The sequence below is a fragment of the Melitaea cinxia genome, chromosome 26, assembly GCF_905220565.1.
Source record: "Melitaea cinxia chromosome 26, ilMelCinx1.1, whole genome shotgun sequence".
In the NCBI taxonomy this organism is placed as follows: Eukaryota; Metazoa; Arthropoda; class Insecta; order Lepidoptera; family Nymphalidae; genus Melitaea; species Melitaea cinxia.
The window spans coordinates 5,295,989-5,319,812 of NC_059419.1; positions in this window are offsets into that span (position 1 = coordinate 5,295,989).

The window sequence follows — 23,824 nt, forward strand, 5'->3', positions numbered from 1 at the left end:
TGTGCAACCTGTGTCACATCCTCTTTATTTAAACAGTGATTTTTCTGTGTCTGGATAAAATCCAAAGATGTTAACAAAATGTGAAGATCAAAATTTAATATAAAAAGAATCTACGGGCCTATATCTTAAGGAGTAAACTTCTGTAGTAAAACTATAAAATCAAAACATAAATTGAAGCTTGCTATACTCTTCGTATAGAAGGAAGCTAAGCTTAGCTCCACGTTTCTAACAGTTCAAATTAAACGTCTCCATTTTGTGTTATGTTATTCGCATGTATATTAAAATCCCACAAACGATATTGAAATTGTCTGAGAATTAATTTAAAGTTTGTATTAAAAAGAAATTTATGGCTAAAGCTCGGTATTCGGTGCAAGATTACACAGTTAATAAAGATGTGTTAGTGACGCTGTATTCCATGCATGATATTACTAATTTTTGTACTAAGACACAGTCAATATATTATTTATATTTATATTTATTATATTAGTTTATATATTTTACTCCACAAACGTTGTTTTGCCTTATTTCTGTTAATGAAAAATTTTCGTGATCGAATCAGTATTTGCGAAGATCACCCCCTACAAACAAAGTTAGAAACTTTACCTCTTTATAATATTAGTATAGATTTTGGAAAGAGTAACTGCGGAGTTTCTTGCCGAGTCTTTCTTGCAGAATTTACATTCCGAATCGATGGTAGCTTTAAAAAAAATAAGCGCTTCCAAATTTTAATTTGTAAAATGACGATTCGAAGATGTTTTTGATAATATAATATCAAACAAATAACGATGGCGGGATAACCATCCAACTTTGGAATACACAGGCTGAAGACGGGCAGCAACGTCTTCGGTGCGACAAAGCCAGCCCTGCGATCACCAACCTACGACTATGGGTAGAATAATGAGTTTACGTCATTTTGGCGCAAAGTTGAGGAGGCCTATGTCCAGCCGTGGACTGTGATATGATGAAATGATGAAATAAGCATAAATTTATGTATGGATACGAATACATTTCGTGTAAATTAAATTTACCTATAATAATTTTAGCTGTTCTTTTTACTTTTAAAACGAAGATTCCCCATGTGATAACGTTAGCTTATCCAATAATAGTGATAAATTAAATTATGTAAATCATCATATAGTAAATTAATAATGTAATTTGTCAACGCGCACATAATTCATATCGTATGTGAAACGATCTCCTGTTAATTTTTCAATCAAAAGCCAATCAACTTTACAATATCGGTCGGTAACCGACTGACAGATTTTATGGAATACTTTGATTTCCATTTAATAATTAATATAACTTCAACTAAATTAATTTCAAATGTGGGCCTAGTAAAATCATCTAGGTATAGTCCAATCATCCTACGTTTGACTATAGTATCATTGACTAATAACTCTATAATTATGGTATATAAATGGCAGTCATTCATTTCAATTTATATGCACTGGGTATGAAACTGACGTCAATCCGACTGTATTTTTTCTTTTGTGTATGATAACCTCAGAACTTTTTACTGGATGGACCGATTTCGATAATTCTTTTTTAATCAAATGGTTGTGCTTATCATGTCTCATTTAAGTTGAATTGAGATTCGAGAAGTACTTTTTGAGTTATATCTAATTACGTTGTATTATATCTCATAACTTTTTACTGAGTGCACTTATTTCGATGTTTCTTTTGTAAATCAAAAGTTAACACTTGTTATGTGGTACCATTTAAATATGGTCGAGATATGATGAGCACTTTTAGAGTAATCTTTAATGACGCGAGAGCGTGCCTATGCACATGTTAAGTGCTTTGTCGCGACGCCACGCCATCTATCGGAATCCAGTAAAATTACCTCTGTGACTATCGATTCAACGATGTTACATGGCCACATCTACTATAACGAGAGCTGTTGAGCTGTATGAGCTGTTATATTCACAAAAAAGCGGTAGCACTTATTTCTTTATAAATATATTTGAGCGCTTAACTTTTCACTTATCGCTAATTATGAGTATTTACTTGACTACTTTTTGTCAATCTACGTTGTATTAATTGTCGATATAATTGAAGTCGGTTTTTTTTCGTTTGCGAGCAACCTCAACTATATAAATTTAACTAATACTGAACTTGTGGAGGCCTATGTCCAGCTGTGGACTGCAATAGGCTGAAATGATGTGATGATGAACTAATACTGCCCAAGATACGGTAGAAAAAAATAAAAATAAAATCTTCTTCTTCATACAATAGGACGCTTAAAATATTACAAATGATTTATTTATAAAAATATAACTAAAATATATCATTACTCATTACTACAATAACAAACACGGATCAAAATATGCCGAAAATTCGGTACCAATTCATGTCAGTATAAGCATAAGTTGACTACAAAATCACAATACGAATAAATAAACACTCATGTTTGACAAACATTACATCGTATATCACAATTCCTTGCATTAAACAAGATCGGCGCTAAACTGAATAAATGATCTAGAATTTATACAAGACGATTGGACGTGGCTGCCGGGGCATTGCCCTAGAACTTTACAATTGAATATCGTGAGCGTGTTGACCGACGGTCGAATTCTTATTCATAGAAGTTTTTTTTTTTTTTTTTTTAATCACAAGGTCAAGCGTACGGCTCACCTGATGTTAAGAGATTACCGTAGCTTATAGACGCCTGCAACACCAGAAGCATCGCAAGTGCGTTGCCGACCCAAATAAATATTAATAATAAATATTTTCTGCTGTGCCCTACACACACACATACTCACATACACACTCACACAAACACATACACACACTAATAAAAACCAATTTAAATAGTAACTTCAACTTCTCCCAAATAATAGAAGCGTTTGATATATAGCAAATAACTTTAGCAATCCGCATGCTATCAAAATGTTTTAGTTTTATTAATAAAATTATTAAATATTTGTAAAAATAATAATCTGTCATTACTTGTAACCTAGGCTGTTACAATGAAAAATGTTAACAAAGAATAATGAAATACAGTTACTGCAAAAGTTTCTAGAATAAGTCTCTTCGATGCACGTTCTTTGAGCGAGTGCTCAGAAAAGTATGACATGATTATCTTGAATTTTATAGTGAATTGCAAGAAGCTGTTAATAAATATACGATCTACTCTTACAACTTCATTAGTTCACCATCTAATATTACGTTTAAACATAGAAAATCTACGTGTACTCGTAGGATGAAATTTTAATCTATTATTAGCGCGAAACTTAATTGAATAGTTAATTAATATGTAACATTATTAATATTAATTCTCACTAATTTACAAGTTATTGTATTAATATCGGTAAATTATAATAATTATTACTTTTTAAATTTAGCTAAAATTTCTTCAAGTTACATCATTAGTTTAAGCACGACTTTTGTTCTTTTAGAATTTTATAAATAAACAACTATATTATTTTGTAACAAGAAAATAACAATAGTATATATATATACATACTAGCTATTATGGGGTAAAAAAACCTTTTAAATGCATAAAAAACACGTTAAGAGTCAATTGTGTTAAATTATTTAAGAACTATTGATAGCATTATTGCACGTGTTACACTTGTCTGCAGTCTAAATGTTCTTGAACTCTTACAAAACGATAAATCGGTTCTTCATTTTAAACTATATTTCATAGTGATGTCATTTCTATTGACAAGTTTCATCGTGTGTTGTGATAAATTATTCACAGTGTTATATTCTTTGATCGATTATTCATGATTTATTGATAAATAATTACTGTCCATTGGTAATGTATAAAAATTAGTTCCAGTCTTCAATATTTTATAAGTTTATAGAAATAATTCACTTAGTGGAATGATAAGTGTTTTCGTCTGACCTGTTTGTTGCATGGAGCAGTTAGTAGCTAATTATATGCACATATTTATTTATGCATGTAATTATTTAAAAAAATAATTCGCACTCCAGCCGGCTCCTACTTATAACATAAGATTATGTTTTAACAACAGAAATTTGAAAATATGAGAAAAATATTAAAAAGTTGACGTCAAAACTGTGTTTTGGCGTTTTGGTCTATAACATCACTATTGGACAAAGGCATATTCTCCAAATAGGATACGAACCTTATACAACCAGACTCATTCAAACTTTTTCTAAACACATTAATGAAGTCAAGTTGATAATTCACTGTACAATATTAACAAACCAGTAAACAAACCTCTAGCTCGGCCACAGTAAAACTAATCCTTTTAATCCGAAACTATGCAACTTTTGAGTGGTTTACACAGTTTCAAAGCCTTAGCTTCGGTACACAGCTCCTCAGTTATCGAAGCATGTGTGTTATAGTTTCAAGTTTGAAAATTAGTGTAAATTTACTGAATAATAAGAGCTGAGAAGACTGAATGATATGATGCCTTTGACATGACTAAATTGAGGATTATATTCTGTTGATTGTAAAGCATCTCTATCATATAATTATGGACGCTTTTTGTTTAAAGGTGCAACATTAACGAGCTTTAAGTAGCCAGTGCACTTTTTGTTCACCGTACATTGAAATGCAGATTTTTCAGTTTTTTTTTTGTTTCAAGTATCGCGCTTCAGCCTGTAATATCCCACTACTGGGCATAGGCCTCTTTCTCCATGTAGGAGAAGGATCAGAGCTTAATTCACCACGCTGCACAGTGCTGTGAGTCTAGGACAAAAAAAGAAAAAAAACAAATTTCGGTTATTTTCGGTTTTCAAAATAATGAGTTCTTACACAACGAGCACCAATTTTTATTAGCTGGATAGTTTTCATTCGCTTATAATGACACTTTGAATGTCTCACTTTGAATGAATACCGCTAACTACCTTATCAGTCATAAATCGTCTGTTGTGCAAAGTGCATTGTGAAAAGAAAGTGTAATGTTTTTATAAACTAACATCTATGGAGATTAAGGGCCAAGGTATGTACTTTAAATTATTATAGTTTTTGAGTCTATACGTTGTCGTTGACTATGTATAAATGTATCCAAAGTTGCTATTGAAAATAAGTATAACTCAGTGCATTTTAAAACTTTGAAGAAAGTTTAAAAAAACATTGCATAACATTGCATACTTGTAACATTTTATTATTACTACATTGGTATACCTTTATTTTCAGTACAGTTTAAGTGCTTCCGTTTGCGACTTTTTTTAACCGACTTCCAAAAAAGGAGGAGGTTCTCAATTCGACTGTATTTTTTTTTTATTTTTATATATGTTACATCAGAACTTTTGACCGTGTGGACCGATTTCGACAATTTTTTATTTAATCGAAAGGTGGTGTATGTCAATTGGTCCCACTTAAATTTATTTGAGATCTAACAACTACTTTTCGAGTTATATCTAATAATGCGTTTTTACTTGACGCTTTTTTCGTCGACAAACGTTGTATTATACCGCATAACTTTCTACTGGATGTACCGATTTTGATAATTCTTTTTTTGTTGGAAAGGGGATATCCTTAGTTTGGTAAGGAAACCAGACTCTGATGATGAGATCCCAGAGAAATCGAGGGAAACTCTCGAAAATCCGCAATAACTTTTTACTGGGTGTACCGATTTTGATAATTTTTAATTTTATCGAAATCGGATGTTTATCATGTAGTCACATATAAATTTTATCGAGATCTGATAACTACTTTTTGAGTAATCATTGATAACGCGTAGTTACTTGACTATTTTTTCGTCGATCTACGTTTATTACTCGTCGATGTAATTGAAGTCGGTTTTTTTTAGTTTGCGAGCAAACACAATTATTTTGTAATATCTTTTCCAGAGAGAAGGAAATCTATCAAAAACTCTGATCTGGTAGAAGTATGGTTTGAAACGGAAAAAAGTGGTCGAAAATCGTATTTGAGAGAATTTGTTCTCTTTTGAACTTAGCCGAGTGCTCTGACACTCTTCGCAGTGAACTCTTGACACTGAGTCGGTTATTTTGTTTAAATATGAGCAATAAGTGGAAAGAAGTTAGTCGTATCCGCCAAAGACTTTATCAACGCCACGGAGGTTGGCTACAATGGGAGATTCGCCTGCCAGAAAGCTTGAGAGCTGCAGCATCAACTGTTGAGGAAGACCAGCCTGGCCCTAGTCGTTCGCGAGGCAGACCGCGCAAACTTTTCGAAGAAGCTTCGCTCAAGACGAAGAAAAGACGTGTTGCGGAGCTCATATCTACTATAACAACCGACCAGATGCAATTTGCTGCTGATATGTCTGCTGATACATCAAACAAAGGTCATATATCTTCATCACTAACTCCTCAACAGGCTCTAGCTTTATGTCTAGATTTAGATAGACTTATCGGGACGCAAATACAATATATTAAGGTCTGCGCTAAACGCGGTGCACCCGAACTGCTTTCCTAGCCTATATCAAATAAATCAAGAAAAAAATGCTCTCCTACCTTCGTCGATAACGGCAACCGAAATTTCTGCAGAAGTGGTTCTACAAGACCTTATCCAAACTACAGCTCAAAGCCTGGTGAACGTAGCCGAATTGGAAGGAAGCAGCAATCAGTTAAAGGTTATTTGTAAATGGGGTTTCGACGGCAGTTCTGGCCACAGCCAGTACAAACAAAAGTTTAGTGATGGTGACAATACAGATGAATATCTATTTTTGGAAGCGATGGTACCTTTGAGATTGACAGATGTCAAAACAGGCAGAGATGTGTGGGTCAATCCTAGAGCAGGGTCAACACTTTAATGCAGGCCAATCAAGTTCATATTTCAAAATGAAAGTCCAAAGCTAGTGCATAATGAGCAGAAAAAGATGAATGAAAAGATTAGCCATCTTCAAATTTGTGAAGTGATTTCCCAATGTGGCCAAAGATATCTTATTAGCGTTGAAATGTTGTTTACGATGAGAGATGGCAGTGTAAGCAATACTTGAACGGACACAAATGCTACATCTAAGTGTACTATATGCAAAACAACTCCGAAATATATGAACACTCAAAATGTTCTGAATCACCAACCTATAGTAAAGCACTATCGCTTCGGCTTGTCTACCTTACACTGTTGGATTAGATTCTTCGAGTGTGTGTTGCACATAGGTTACCGGCTTCTGATCAAGTCTTGGCAGGTTCGGGGCAGTGAAAATAAAGAAATTGTTGAGAATAATAAAAAAAGGATTCAAGCTGATTTTAAATCGAAAATGGGCCTAATAGTAGACAAACCGAAGCCAGAATATGGCTCCACTAACGACGGGAATACGGCAAGGCGCTTCTTTTCTAATCCCGATCTCAGTTCTGAGATTAAAGGTGTTGATAAGGAGTTAATCGTCAAATTTTCCACCATCCTAAAAGTACTGGCAAGCGGTAGTCACATTGATTTAAATAAATTTAGAGTACTGTTACAAGATACCATACAATTGTATATAAATTTGTATGAGTGGTACCACATGCCTAGCACTGTCCATAAAGTCCTCGTACACGGGTGTGAGATAACCAATTCGTTTTCCTTGCCAACCGGACAATTATCAGAAGACGCATTAGAGGCAGGACACAAAGAGGTAAGAAAAAATCGATTATCTCACACCCGTAAAAATTCGAGCACGAATTCAAACAAAGACTTGATGAGGATTCTCTTGTTGACTTCTGACCTCTCATTTCATCTAAAAGAAAGGTTACCACAAAGAAAACCATTAGAGTAGATAATGAGGTTCAAAACTACCTCATACGAGTACAAGAACAAGAGCAGTCTTCGTCTTACAAAACAGACATAAATCTAAATATAGGAGTAAGCAGCGATGAAGATTCCTTAGAGTCGGATTAGTTCTAGTTGTGGTAACTGCTTAGGACGAAGATTATCGGATATAATTTAGTTTGGCTATTTTGGTAGATAAATTAAGTTAGAATGAATATTGTGTTTTTTTTACCTTAATTAGGATAAATATAATTTTACATTTAATATTGTTATTAGATTAAAGAAGCTAAAAATTATTATACTAGACAAAATTAACAAAATTATGTACGAAATATAATTTATTACAGCATTAAAACTGTGTTATGATTTTTGTCCATCGCGCCATACATTTCACTGCACTGTGCGCTGCTCCAATGCGGGTTGGTGGATATATTCCCTACTATAAGTAACGATGGCTATCAGGTGTACATGATAACAACCGGGACCGACGGCTTAACGTGCTCTCCAAGGCACGGTGGGGAGACCCACAAGGACTGCACAAATACCCAGACCACGGCAAACACCTGTACGGCCAATATAAATGTTTGTCATGTGCGGGGTTCGAACCCGCGACCACCAAGCGCAACAGGTACAATCCATGGCTGTGACCGTTACGCCAACGCGATTTTCAAGTATATAATTTTTTTATTTTTTTATCGTATAGATAATTATTTCTATCCTTAACATTTTCAATGGATATTAATTCATTGATATAAAATATACACTAAGATGGTTATTGTTAGAGTGTTAATACGCGATTGAAAAAAATAATTAGTAGTATTAGTGTGACTCTTAATTCAGAAACGAATATATTACAATTTTAGTAAATACCTAAATTGTATCTCTATAACGCAAAATCAGTGAACACGTATATTTCTAAAACCAACAGCTGTTAGTCAATAGATTAACAACTATAAAGTAATTACAAACATAAATATAAAAAGCAAACGAATTTAAAAAATTTTTTATCAGCGGCACTTTTCAGGATTTAAATATTTAGCTCCTAAATCAAATACAAAAGAACTCTATCAATCCATCATCGTGTGTTAACGAAGTCACCAGAACTCATATATTATACATACATACAATCTCGAGAATACTTACTCTAGCTCGATTCTTTCAACCTTTCTTTTGTTAACTCCTTAAAACTTCACCGACCAAATAATTCAACAGTTCAGAAACTGGTGAGAAAAAAACTATCCCTAATAGCGACTTTATGTAAAGCAAACTTAACTCTTCGCGCCTCACCACCCCTATTTACCCCTCCTCGCCCCTCGGCCCTACTTCGACAAATCAGGGAAATCTAGTGAACCCTGAAGTTCGAACAAACAACGAACAATCATCTGTCCGGGGTCGAGCAAATGTCGTTTTACTATGTAAATGTATGGAAACTCTGTTGTTATTATGTGGAGTTTTAGACACTACGTCTACGTTACGACATTGATACGATAAAATTAAGATTAAATTAAAAAATATATATATTGTTCTACAACGAGCTCTTTTATGTTAATTGCAATGTTTTAGTTCCAAGTTTCTCTGTGCTGATTCATTATTAGCGGCATACTACAAAAATTGGGAATTGCCACAAAGAAAACTTTATTACGTATTCCTTTCAACGATGAAATCAGACTGTTACTGTTAACTGTTGCAAAAAACTATGTCCGTGCAATTGTAAAGCTGTGCTTTTTGCTAGTATTACAAACACAAAAAATATGTACATAGTAAGCATTATTATTAGTATTCGAACCGCCATACATTGTCCTATTGTAAACTGCCAAACACGACATAGTTAAATAAACGTTACTATTCTAAAAACAAATTTAATTTTCTGCCAATTTTCTAAATTTTTCGTTAGTTGTCGAATTTAGCGCTTTATATAACACTAGCTGTGCCCGCGGCTTCGCCCGCCCTGAAATCAGTTTGTCACAAAGTTTTCCCGGTAAACTTCTAGTGAAACTCTCATCAAAATCGGCTTAGCCGTTCCGTAAACCTTCCTCTTGAAGCCCTCTCTCCATTGGTGAAACCGCATGAAAATCCGTTCAGTAGATTTTGAGGGAATCGATCACATACGCTTTTGGGGACTTTGTTTTATAATACACTAACTGTTGTCCACGACTACGTCCGAGTGGTTATAAAGATATGCATTACTATTAAGCTGCTTAACGCAAATTATTTTTTTATTTAAGTCACTTGAAATGCTTATCACTCTGAGTAACTTTTTCAAACGCACAATTTAGTATAATTTAATAGTTATTTTTATAAAACCTCTCTATAAACCACATTTATAGTTTTATTTTCAGGCTGCAGTATAAATACCCTTTCAGGCGAACTTATAGCTTCTGTATATACACCAGCTATAAGTTTATGTTTCATACAAACTATCAAGCCCAATTAAACCCCCTTAGCGGTGGAATATCGTAAAATCCGTTCTTAGTGGACGTCTACTAACTATAATCTACCTCCCTGCCAAATTTCATCTTTGTCCATCTTGAATGGATGGACCATCCAGCGGTTTTTGAGTTCTCGTGATGAGTGAGTCAGTGACCTTTCTCTTTTATATATATCGATTACGATGTATTAGTTGGACACTTCCTCACCATCTATAGAGCATACATTTTAAATTTCAAATCTCTTACCTTAATAACATAGGACTTTCATACAAACTTCCAACCCCCGTTTTATCCCCTTAAGGGTCGAGTTTCGTAAAATCCGTTCTCAGCGGATGTTTACGCCCTATAAGAAACCTACCAGCCAAATTTCAAGTTTATAGCTGTTACAGTTTTGAAGATTTTGTGATGAGTGAATCAACCTACCATCCCCCGTTTTAACCCCAAAAGGGAGTTGATTTCTAAAGATACATTATTTAGACACCTTATCACTATCTATAGAGCATACATTTTAAATCTCAAGTCTCTTACTTCAAAAACATAGGACTTTCATACAAACTTCCAACCCCCGTTTTACCCCCTTAGGGGTCGAGTTTCGTAAAATCCGTTCTTAGCGGATGCCTACGCTCTATAAGGAACCTACCTGCCAAATTTCAAGTTTCTAGGTGTTATAGTTTCGGAGATTTTGTGATGAATGACCTTTCGCTTTTATATATATTATAGATTTAGCGATTAACTTTTATTTTATTAATGTCAATGTTTGCTATTCTTTGATAAAATCGATAGTCGATGTAACAGCTCTATTTCAGATAGACAGAATAAACGGCAAATAGAACTACACTAAATTAATGCGCCCGGTCGTACATTTGCAAGTGAATTTTTAACTGCGTTTGCAAAAGCCGATGAAACGTAATTGGTACCTAAAACGGACGTAAAAAAATTCGGTGTTGTAAAGTTTTAGAATACAGTTCAACGGTTTTAAATATTCTATTAGTATTGATTATTTATTTATTTATTTTTTTTTGTTTTTTATAAATAACATTTACAAATAAATATCAATATAAAAATCGAATATAATTTTTTTTGGTGTTTTTTATTTTTCTTCTTAATAAATACTTCTTGCACTGTTTGCCTCGCTATATGAAACACTTACTCTTGACCATGGGTTGACTGGAAGAAATCTCTTTCAGAGATAAATCCACCTTTGTCATAAACCTTACTATTTTATGTTTGTATATATATTTTTGAGTGCAATAAAGTATATAATAACCAATCGCCAAAAGTGTTGCGAAGCGAAAAACTCGAGAATAGTTAAACCAGTTTAGCCAGATATTTTCCCAAGTTTTCTAGCACTTTCAACACAATCTCTGCTGAATTTATTCTATTTGTTTTCAAATTAACGAAAAAAATTATAACAGATAACTAAAAAATATAAGTACTTAGAAGTATTATCGCTCTTCTAGCGATAAGACCGCCTTTGTACGCTCTTTTTTATTTCCAATATGTTATTGTTTTGATTGTGTTGTGTACAATAAAGAGTATTATTATTATTCAATAATTTACGTTTAATTTTAAAAACATATTCGTAAAAAGGACTCTTCTGTAGCGAAAGTGTCTGGATACGAATAATTGACGGATTCATGAGACTTTTTCGCGTGAAATAAATAATATTGGCTATCATCCTTACAGCCTATACAGTCCACTGGTGGATATAGGCCTCCACAAGTTTACGCCAAAAATAACGTGAACTCATGTGTTTTGCCCATAGTCACCACGCTGGGCAGGCGGGTTGGTGACCGCAGTACTGGCTTTGTTGCACCGAAGACGCTGCTGCCCGTCTTTGGCCTGTGTATTTCAAAGCCAACAGTTGGATGGTTATCCCGCCATCGGTCGGCTTCTTAAGTTCCAAGGTGGTTGTGGAACCTTGTTATCCCTTAGTCGCCTCTTACGACACCCACGGGAAGAGAGGGGGTGGCTAAATTCTTTAGTGCCGTAGCCACACAGCACATATTGGCTAGGCAGCTATTAAATGTATGGCGACTAAAGCCTGAAAAAATATGGCCAAAAATATCAACGCTATAAAATAAATACGACGATTCGAAATTTTAATTGGTTTGAACTAAATAATATTAATACAGGTTATGTTACGCTTCAGCCTGTAATATCCACCACGCTGCTCCAGTGCGGGTTGGCGTTATGTTAATTATAATATTAATAAAGGTTTAGTAAAGTAGATTAACTAATCACGGCAAAAAAAGCTTATCACATTCACATGGCCAAGGTATATATATGCTGCTAAAAGGAAAGCTACCTCACTGTTAAGGCTTTCAAATGCCTTAAACTATTCTGTAAATATGTATTTGTCATCGTATTGTTATCCGATTACAAATACATTACCGATGAGCACTGTTGATTTTGAATCAATCTAAAGCACTACCTATGTTAAATTGTAAACTTGTTTAATATTATAACTGTTTTGTTAAATTAATTTCATTTAACGCCCACCTCCGTTGTGGCGGCTTTACGATTCGCTTACTTAGTTAACCTAATCCGTTGTTAACAATTAATGATGATTCATAATATTTCGGTTGGGGTTGGATGGTTTATGAATTGACGATATTTAAAAACTTACACTAACTTGCATGTTTTCCTTTGTTTCTCACAGTAAATGAAAAAAATTTAAATGTTCATCTTTAATATAATTATTTAAATATACATTTATACATTTAAGGTATGTCAATAATTAAAAATACTAAGACAAATGTTTTATTAAACAAGTTAGACAAATAGCGTTAGCCTAAAACCGGTATTTCCTGACTCGAGTAGACAGCACCGGTTTGTGTAAGTATAAATAAGACTGATCTGGCGCGTGGATCGGACTGTTTTGTGCAAAGACTAATTAATTTAACCTAAAATAAAATTTTAGTTATAACGTTTAGCATCTTACTCTAATAATTACTTTAAGATTTAAAATGCAAAAGAATAAATTCTTAATTATTCTCCAATTAACAATAATAACACATCGAGGTCGTTACGTTATCGTGTCTTAAAGTGCTATAATCAAACTTAAAACCCTAACTGCTAATTATGCACAGTTAGCTAAGAAATTAATGAGGTTAGTAGTGAAGCCGTCTTTATACTATTAAAGTTCAAAATACATATATATATATATATATATATATATATATATATATATATATATATATATATGTATATATAAATTATAAATCTCGCTTTAACTTGTAACAACTTTTATAATCATCGAGGAATATTTTCACAATTTATATAATACTGATGTATGGCATAGCAGCTCCTGAGGGAACTGGGAACTGGAGGGAACGCACCTGCGATGCTTCTAATGTTACAGATGTCTATAAGCTACGGTAGTCGCTTACCATCAGGTGAGTCGTACGCTTGTTTGCCGATCTAGTTATATAGAAAAATAAAAAAACACACATACATAAAAATTACAATTCTTTCGTGTACTTTATTAACGTTATGAAGTGACTCGTCGTTGTTACTTAGCTTAGCAACGCCCTTTGACCAATTAAATCGTACTAAATTAAAACGCATGTGTAAAAGGCTTAATATAATAAGGTCACTAGGAACAGACGAATAAAAGGAATATATATATATATATAATTCATCTATTTAATAGGAAATTAATCGCCAAATGTTTGCTGACTTGGCCAATTCGGATTTTTTTTTTTTTTGTATATAAATTTTTCTAATACTTTTCAGAAGGTTCTTCTATATGTACATTTATACAAATAAATGAAACTGGAGTGTCTGTTAGTAATATTAAAATAATTGTATTTGCTCGCAAACGAAAAAAAAACGACTTCAATTACATCGACAAGTAATACAACGTAGATCGACTAAAAAAAATAGTCAAGTAACTACGCGTTATCAAAGATTACTCAGACAAACATCAGCTTTCGACTCAATCAAAAATTATATAAATCGGTACACCCAGAAAAAGTTATGCGGATTTTCGAGAGTTTCCCTCGATTTCTCTGGGATCCCATCATCAATTCCAGTTTTCTTATCATGGTACCAAACTAGGGATATTTCCTTTCCAAGAAAAAAAGAATTATCAAAATCGGTACATCCAGTAAAAAGTTATGTGGTATAATACAACGTAGGTCGACGAAAAAAGCGTCAAGTAAAAACGCATTATTAGATATAACTCGAAAAGTAGTTGTTAGATGTCAAATAAATTTAAATGGGACCAAATGACACACACCACCCCAGTCAAAAGTTCTGATGTCACATACATAAAAAAAATACAGTCGAATTGAGAACCTTCTCCCTTTTTGGAAGTCGGTTAATAACCGCTTTTTACTAAATCCCTATGAATGTGTATACACGGTACATACACCAACATAACATTTTTTACAGTTTTTATCTGTCTGTCTGTCTGATTGTTCCGGCTAATCTCTGAAAAGGCTAGATTGATTTTGACGGGACTTTCACTGACAGATAGCTGATGTAATAAGTAGTAACTTTTTTTCATTTTAGAAATTTATTTATTGTAACTTGTTTAAGTTATTTATTGTAACTCTGCGAACTGAAAAATAACTCTTGTTAAATTCCACGCGGACAAAGTCGCGGGCACAGCTAGTATAGTATAAAATATTGCAGAAATTGAGCAGAAAATTGGTAAATGTCATAAAATATCAGATAATAATAATAATATATATATATATATATATATATATATATATATATATATATATATATATATATATATATATATATATATATATTTGTAATGTTTTGTAGAAGGTTCATACGGAATATAGCTATTTTGTAATATAATTATATTTATCTTCTATATAAAATTCTCGTGTCACAGTGTTAGTTACAATATTCCTCCGAAACGGCTGGACCGAGTTTTATGAGATTTTGTGGGTCTATCGGATAGGTCTGAGAATCGGCCAACGTCTATTTTTCATACCCTTAACTTAATAAGGATGAGGGGGATTAAGGGGGTTAATAACACATATGACAAAACAACGTTTGCGGGGTCAGCTAGTAAATTATAATAATAGCCATAAAACCAATCAATCAAATAATAATAAGTAAATAATAAATAAGACTTTATTCCAATATATAAAAGATCTTTTGTTTACATAATACTCGTAATCTGTCCTTTATCAAGAACAATCTTGATGAATTTTATATTAGATACTAATCCCAGTAAAAATATATCGAGGTCTAAGCAGATATTGCTTCGTGATAGACTTGAATGATTTATATATTTAAATAAGATAATGAATACAAAATAATATCTAAGAGAATAAATTTTCTATAATACATTAATGAAAATCCGAGAAAACAATTGATAAAGTGAACTATTTAATTAAACTTGTCAATTCTAGAAATATCCACAGTGGTTATTTAACTTTTAGATTCTAATAGTTTGCAATTTTAATTGTAAGCAAAAATATCAGATGCTAATACAGTTGAAATTAATGTAAACCAAACTGATTGATTGAAGTGTTGTAGCTCTCTATGTAATTATATAGGCTCTCGTAAATCCTTGTGATCGAAAGTCTTAAAGTTACGGGTTTCTACTTTCAACACTATTGCACCATTACGTTAGAAAATATTTTCAAAGGCAGCATCAGAACAAACCTTACAGTATGCTTTGGTGTTCATTAAATTTATTTTTTTATTATTAATTTATTTGTTATTAAACATTTTATTGACTTTAACTACCAAACTGCACTCTTCTAAAAAGTTTAGCCTAAGAACGCAGTTTAACTAACTTTTTAAAAATTACAAAGACGTTTGGGTTACGATGTGTAAAACAATGTATTGTAATATGTTTTTTAAAGCACTTTATCTACACTAATGTTGTAACATTCTACTTATGTTTCCAATACTTGACTTATAATTACTACTGTTATAGCGCAGACAACAAAACACTCAATTTAAGCAATTTCACATGATGGTATAATATCCACATCGATATCGTAAAATCTCATTATAACATCGCGCGCATGCGCGCAGCTGCGCTCTCATTGGTTAGATTTTAATGGCGGCAAAATCACTGTGACAATACACGTACGCGTGAATTTAATTTAATAAATTAAAAGTTAAAAATGGATAGCGACGATGATATTTGTACGCCTCCGGATATTCTAGAATTGGCAACAAAATTAACTCACAATCTTTTGCCAGAAAAATCTAGAAAATTATATGAAAAAGAATATAATAACTTATTCCGACTCCGTCTACGAGCTCTACTGCTTGCCCCGCGACCGCTACAGCTGCTGGATCAATAATTAACATTAACTTTCAAAATTGTACCATCCAAAATTTGAACAATTATTATAAATAAACTATTGTCAGCTTTTACTCTTGTTGTTTGATTAATTGCATTAGTGAAGATAAAGTAGTGTATGCAACTGCATATAATACGGGTATTAAAACACTCGTTACTATTATGAAACTCGCTGCGCTCGTTTCATAAACTCACACTCGTGTTTTAATACCCTTCATTATATGACAGTTGCATAACCTACTATTACAAAACTGCCTATTGTTATTATTTTCACAGTGGTCAGTGACCAAAATGTTTATTACACCTGCCATTTCAGCTTTTCACTCGACTACGGCAAAGCCAAAAAGAGGATTGTAATTTTATCAGTTTATATATACCCCTAGTTCCGCTAGGAGCTCTGGTCACCTTACCAACAAGAGCACAACACTGCTTGAAAACAGTATTGGGATTCCAGCATTGGGATATTACGGGCTGAATCGTGAAGTCGTATTGTAAATAGGCTGTTTAACACAAAAATATTTTTTATTTCATTTTAAAAAACTTTTATATTAACAAATGAAAATGTACACATCTATGTACGTGCGTGTAGTGTATGTGTGTGTTTTTTTATAGTACTTATAGTCATCACAAAATAATAGGCCTGTTTGGACTTTAGACAAATACCCTAGAACGTAATTTGGTACGAAACTGTAAGAAACAATAAAAGAATTATTAATAACATAAAGTGTTTTTAAAACATACGTACATTTTATTGCGCGTTAAATAATATGATAGAATATATTGGGAGTATTCTTTTCGCGCTTAGTTTACAGTAGCATGCAATTTCTAATTATTACGAAACGTCTCAAAAACAGTTCCGTTCTAAGTGTTTTTTTTAAGCACTAGTGCTTAACTAATTAATTACTGAAAATCAGTATATTAAAGAGATGGTTTCAATGTATTTTTAACCGACTTCCAAAAAAGGAGGAGGTTCTCAATTCGACTGTATTTTTTTTTTTTTTTTTTTTTTTTTTATGTATGTTACATCAGAACTTTTGACCGGGTAAACCGATTTCGACAAATTTTGTTTTAATCGAAAGGTGGTGTGTGCCAATTGGTCCCATTTAAATTTATTTGCGATCTAACAACTACTTTTCGAGTTATATCTAATAATGCGTTTTTACTTGACGCTTTTTTCGTCGACCTACGTTGTATTATACCGCATAACTTTCTACTGCATGTACCGATTTTGATAATTCTTTTTTTGTTGGAAAGGGAATATCCCTGGTTTGGTACCGTGATAAGGAAACCAGGATCTGATGATGGGATCCCAGAGAAATCGAGGGAAACTCTCGAAAATCCGCAATAACTTTTTACTGGGTGTACCGATTTTGATAATTTTTAATTTAATCGAAAACTGATGTTTATCATATGGTCACGTATAAATTTTATCGAGATCTGATAACTACTTTTTGAGTAATCTTTGATAACGCGTAGTTACTTGACTATTTTTTCGTCGATCTACGTTGTATTACTTGTCGATGTAACTGAAGTCGGTTTTTTTTTCGTTTGCGAGCAAACACAATTATTTTTTTACTACACTTTTACATTTAATCCATTTTACTAAAACACCTTCAGCCTAAAATTCACTTTTTTATATATACTTCAACTAACCCTTGAATCCATTAAACGAAAGTCTAAAACATCACAAATTGTTGTTATTTGTCGTAATAATAAGTTCCCGTGCATTCGACAGTGACGCGAGGTGCGGTTTGCGGTGAACTCAATGTTTAAAAAGGCTTATTTAAAATCCTTTCACGAGCAGAAATTAGCTTTTAAATCAAAGTAAATATTATTTTAATAATTTACAATACAATATTTTTCATGTCGTTATGATATTTTTTTAGCCTAACGCGACGGTCTGCTGTGTGGTTACGGCAGTAAAGAATAAGGCCATTCCCTCTCTTCCCGTGGCTATCGTAAGAGGCGACTAAGGGATAACGCAATTCCACTACCACCTTGAAACTTAAAAAGCCGACCGATGGTGAGATAACCATCCAACTGCTTTTTTTGAATTCTATGGTACCTATAGGAATTCCTTTTTTCTTGAGCTAGCCGGTTTATTAAAGAATATTATCAACTATAAAATATTAAATCTCTTTTTTAAGACTATTATTGTATACGACCGACTGCTCCTAAGATAAACAAATGAATACCTATGTTTTAAATAACAGTTGAATGATATAGACCTGGTGTATATTTCTAATACATAAAGCATTCACACCAAGTCTCCGGACGGCAATGGAACCCGCAACCCTGAAAAAGAAACATGGACAGATAGATTTTAGTAAATTGGATTAAATGTAGACTGTCACTGTCAACTGCGCCATAGGGCCAGTCACAATTTTCATGAGATTGAAACGATGACTATAAATATCATCAAATTCATATAGTCAACATCCCAGACTATAAATATAACATTAAATTTGACATTCAAAATCGTGTCATCTATTTATATACGTGTACTTTATTCGTGTGGTAAATCAAACTTCAAACATTTGTGTAGTTCATTCATTCATCAGAGGTCCATGAAACGCATTAGGCTTATTAATCAGATAACAGTGGCTTTCACTCGTGTCTGCGTGATACTGACCAGGCATTTTCGACATATTGATCTGGGTATATTGAAATACTAGCTGCCAATAACGATTTCGTTCGCGTCCAATTTAAGTTGTCTGCTAGATAATTATATTAATTTTTAAATAAACGCCTTAAATTATTCAAAAATGGGATATTTACCATGTTTTTTATATTCGTGCTTCGGAGGAATAATTTTAGTATAAGGAATAATTTAAGTAAAATAACTAAAAATCTAAATAATAAAATAATTTAAAATCTTAAACGCCTTAAAATTTATTCTTTGGTACTTCAATTGAACAGATAGACGCAATTCGTATACTAATATATTCCATGCAATATCAATTGAGGAAGTAAGTAGGCGTAACTACATCATATCTTAAAAATCAACCTAAACAACATTTCATGTCTTCTGCTGACTCAAAAAACAAATTCTAATATTCTTAATTATTGAAAATTGAAAAACAAGGTTGAGCTTCAATATTATATTCAACGAAATTTCGATAATAAATAGAACAGATAATAGTCAACTCATAGTTTAACAATAATTGTGTTTGCTCGCAAACGAAAAAAAACCGACTTCAATTACATCGACAAGTAGTACAACGTAGATCGACGAAAAAATAGTCAAGTAACTGCGCGTTATCAAAGATTACTCAAAAAGTTGTTATCAGATCTCGATAAAATTTATATGTAACCACACGATAAACATCAGCTTTTGATTAAATTAAAAATTATTAAAATCGGTACACCCAATAAAAAGTTATTGCGGATTTTCAAGAACTTCCCTCGATTTCTCTGGGATCCCATCATCAAATCCTGGTTTCCTTATCATGGTACTAAACTAGGGATATCTTCTTTCCAACAAAAAAAGAATTATCAAAATCGGTACACCCAGTAAAAAGTTATTGCGGATTTTCAAGAGTTTCCCTCGATTTCTCTAGGATCCCATCATCAAATCCTGGTTTCCTTATCACAGTACTAAGCTTGGGATATCTCCTTTCCAACAAAAAAAGAATTATCAAAATCTGTACATCCAGTAGAAAGTTATGCGGTTTAATACAACGCAGGTCGACGAAAAAAGCGTCAAGTAAAAACGCATTATTAGATATGGCTCGAAAAGTAGTTGTTAGATCTCAAATAAATTTAAATGGGACCAATTGGCACACACCACCTTTCGATTAAAAGAAAATTTGTTGAAATCGCTCCACCCAGTCAAAAGTTCTGATGTAACATACATAAAAAAAAAAATACAGTCGAATTGAGAACCTCCTCCTTTTTTGGAAGTCGGTTAAAAAATATGGCTAGCATCTTTAAAGAATTTAGCAGACGAAGTCTACGCTCTGACTAACTCGTAGCCGTTTGCCCGTATCTAAGACCAATATAATATAGCTATGAGCAGGTATTACAATATAATTTATGAAAATTTATGTTTCAGGAGAACCATAACATAATATTGTCGAACCAAATTGTCTTGGAAATCATGGAAGTGAGATGGACATTTTTTTTTTTTTGGAAGAGCAACTGCGGAGCTAAACATTCCAAATAAACACTGACACTATTTTTACAATTTGTAATACAGGGATTCAGAAGCTCTTTTGAGGCGTAATAGAAAAAAAATAATGTTTTATTTCAATTTGAATGGGGTTTTAATCTACATTAGACGATTAATACAAAACCTTGAGTGAGCTGACAAACAGACTTTTAAAGTGGATTACAAAGCATAACCTAAATACCGTATATCAAACAGAACATGAGTTCAAAAATCTTCGTCACGCGTTTATTAGATCCAATTGACATAAGTAGAGAGACTCACAATGGTCAAGTCCTGTACTATCGTGAGAGGTAGAGAAATTCTTTTGACAATAATCCTACAGCAAAACTAGGCCAAAACAACATTCAATACAACAAAATATACCTCAGATGTCAGTTTTTATGAATATGGTGGATGAGTTACTTGTAAATAATGCGAGGAATTGCTAATTTTTGATATAGCAACATTGCGAGAGATGGAAATCCTTGTATAAATCATAAATATTCAACAGTAAAAAGCCATTTAAATAATGATTAATAAAAAAAAATGATCAGAATATAATAAGCTAAGTAAAAAACAATAAATATATTAAAAATAAAATATTATTAGGTACTTAAATATTTACAATAAACATCAAAAAAGTCCTAACTATTACAAAGATACACAATTTCATTTATCAAAAATAAGAAAGATGCAAAGTGTGTGTAACATACAAATATAAATGCTAATTATAGTCTTTGTCTCTCTATTGCATCACACTCGCGTAAAAAAACGCGTTCAAATTAGTTTAAAAATAAACTTAACATTACCCAAAAGCGTAATAAACAAAGTTTTTTTTTTTAAATTATAAACAGCATTTATAAATGTAACAGGAACTGTTGTTAAACAGTGGAACAGTGAACTTTTTCTTTTTTAAATATTAAAAATTTACACGAAAAGGTTCGTATGTGTAATTACATAATGCGACCCTAGTTAGGGTTGGATGGGAAAGGGATAGCTAACTGCTATTACTCGATGTGTGAAAGGGACAGCGTGTATGAATATCATTTACACGTCAGGTGGCTTATCTTTGCATGTCCCGTTGACTTTGTCGTTAAAATTGCAACTTTAGTAATTGAAGAAAAGTGTAAAGCTGTTACAATGTTGTTTTTTAATTTAGTTAATTTTAATCAATTTTAGTTTAATATAAAATACTAGCTGACCCCGCAAACGTTGTTTTGCCATAACACAAAATTTCAAATATTTTTCTCAATTTGATCGCAGCACCAACTGTCGGGACAAACTGAAATTAAAATAGTATTCTATTTATATATTTAATATTTAATATCAAATATTTGATATTTGATACCTCGATCGTAGCGCAGTCTACCGGATACAATGTAAAACATTCCAAAATTAACAATACTTATAAATGAAAAATTAGTTAAATAAACATTTTCCAGTGGACGAAATTGTGAATCTAAATCATCCTCGAATCCCCTTGAACTCACACAAAAAAATTCATCAAAACCCGTCCAGCCGTCTAGGAGGAATTCAGTGACATACACACGCACACAAGAAATATATATATAAAGATAATCAAACCAACGCTCTGGTGTAGTGCTGCATGTAAGCGCCTAAATACCGGTGGTCTTCGAGTTCGATTCCCACCCGGGATGGATATTTGTATTTGTACAAATATTTGTTTCCGCTTTATATGTATATTTTGGGTCTCCCTAACGTGCCCTGGAGAGCACGTTAAGCTATCTGTATTGGTTGTTATAATAAATACCTGACAGCGATAGATGACTCATAGTAGAAAATATATTCGCCAACCCACAGCGGAACAGCGTAGTGAATTAAGCTCCAGTTCTTCTCCTACGTGGAGAAAGAGGTCAATGCCCAGAAATGGGATATTAGAGGTTAAATCGTTAAAATAAATACTCAATTATACATAACGTTTTTTTTATGATCGAATGAAAGTACATATATTTAATTAACCTGTCTAAAACTATTAACATATGTTTTACATCTTAATCAGAAAAAGCTACTGAAAAGAATATTTACCAATATATTTCGATACTTTTTTTCATCAAAGTAAGCAAAATCGAAGTTATATTTTCATTTGTAATTCAAACACATCATATTTCATGATTTAGAAAGTCCTATACGTAATTACGTAGGCAATTTAGGCGATTGCTCGAACTCATTTCGAATCTAGAGGTCTATGTAACAAATTGGGATCAAAGTAATTAATGAAATTATATTTTTTTCTGAAAATAATGTATTTATGTTTATTAACTTTGATTTTCAGAGGCACTTGAAATCTCGAACTCGGACCTGCTCAGAAAAAAATTTCCATTTACATATTCTAATACGCTCTTTCTTCCGTATATATTTGAAAAAGATCACTCTTCAACCTAACAAGCCACTTTATGTATTCTTATCATTATATAGCCTCGAGTCACTCGGTGATAACTTTTATTACACGGTGTAGTACATAATGTCCTGCGGAAATAATTATAAAAACAATTTATTTGTTTTTGAGTTTATTTTCTGTAAATACACAAAAATACAAATCTTCCCTCTTTATTACATTAATTCTTATTACAGAGGTTTATTAAGTTTCTATAATAAACGATTCTCATCTCATCACATTGGCCTTAATCCGTCTATTACAGACGATTTAGACAGTGTCAGACAGACATTGTGTCGCCTAGGACACTCTTCAGGAAAACACAGAGTTGCCTAAGCTCTGCGCCACCCTCAACCTCACTGGCTAGGCCCACAGGAACGACGAGTCGATACATGTGGAGCCAGTTCAGCTGCAGGAGTATTTTGCATTTTAGAAAATTCTAAAATAAACGATATTCTGTACTAAGCTTATGATAAAAAACTTAATTTCAGACTGTCTCTTAATCTTAAATAACTTGTCTCATATCTCAGAGTTATTCATATGAATAAAAATGTATCGCTAAGCGCAAAATTTGAGAGTAGCTGGACCAATACGGCTATTATTTTTAAGTTTTCTAATATTTTGATGATGATGATGATGATAGTAATATTTTGTAAAAGATGTAATAACTTCTTCAATATCACGCGCTTAACACTTCGTAAGACAAGACAGCGTATATCGAGGCAGCTCGATCATAACAATTCTCTATAAGTTCAACGAAAAATGGAACTTTCGAGAAAAATTATTAATTATATTTTATGAAAACTTATGTATTAAAAATCGGCCACCTTATGCATATAGGAACAGATAACTTACATATAATTTAAACTAAAATATTTTTAGTGATTTAAATCATTTTTTGTTACTGTTGACTAGAATTTTGTGA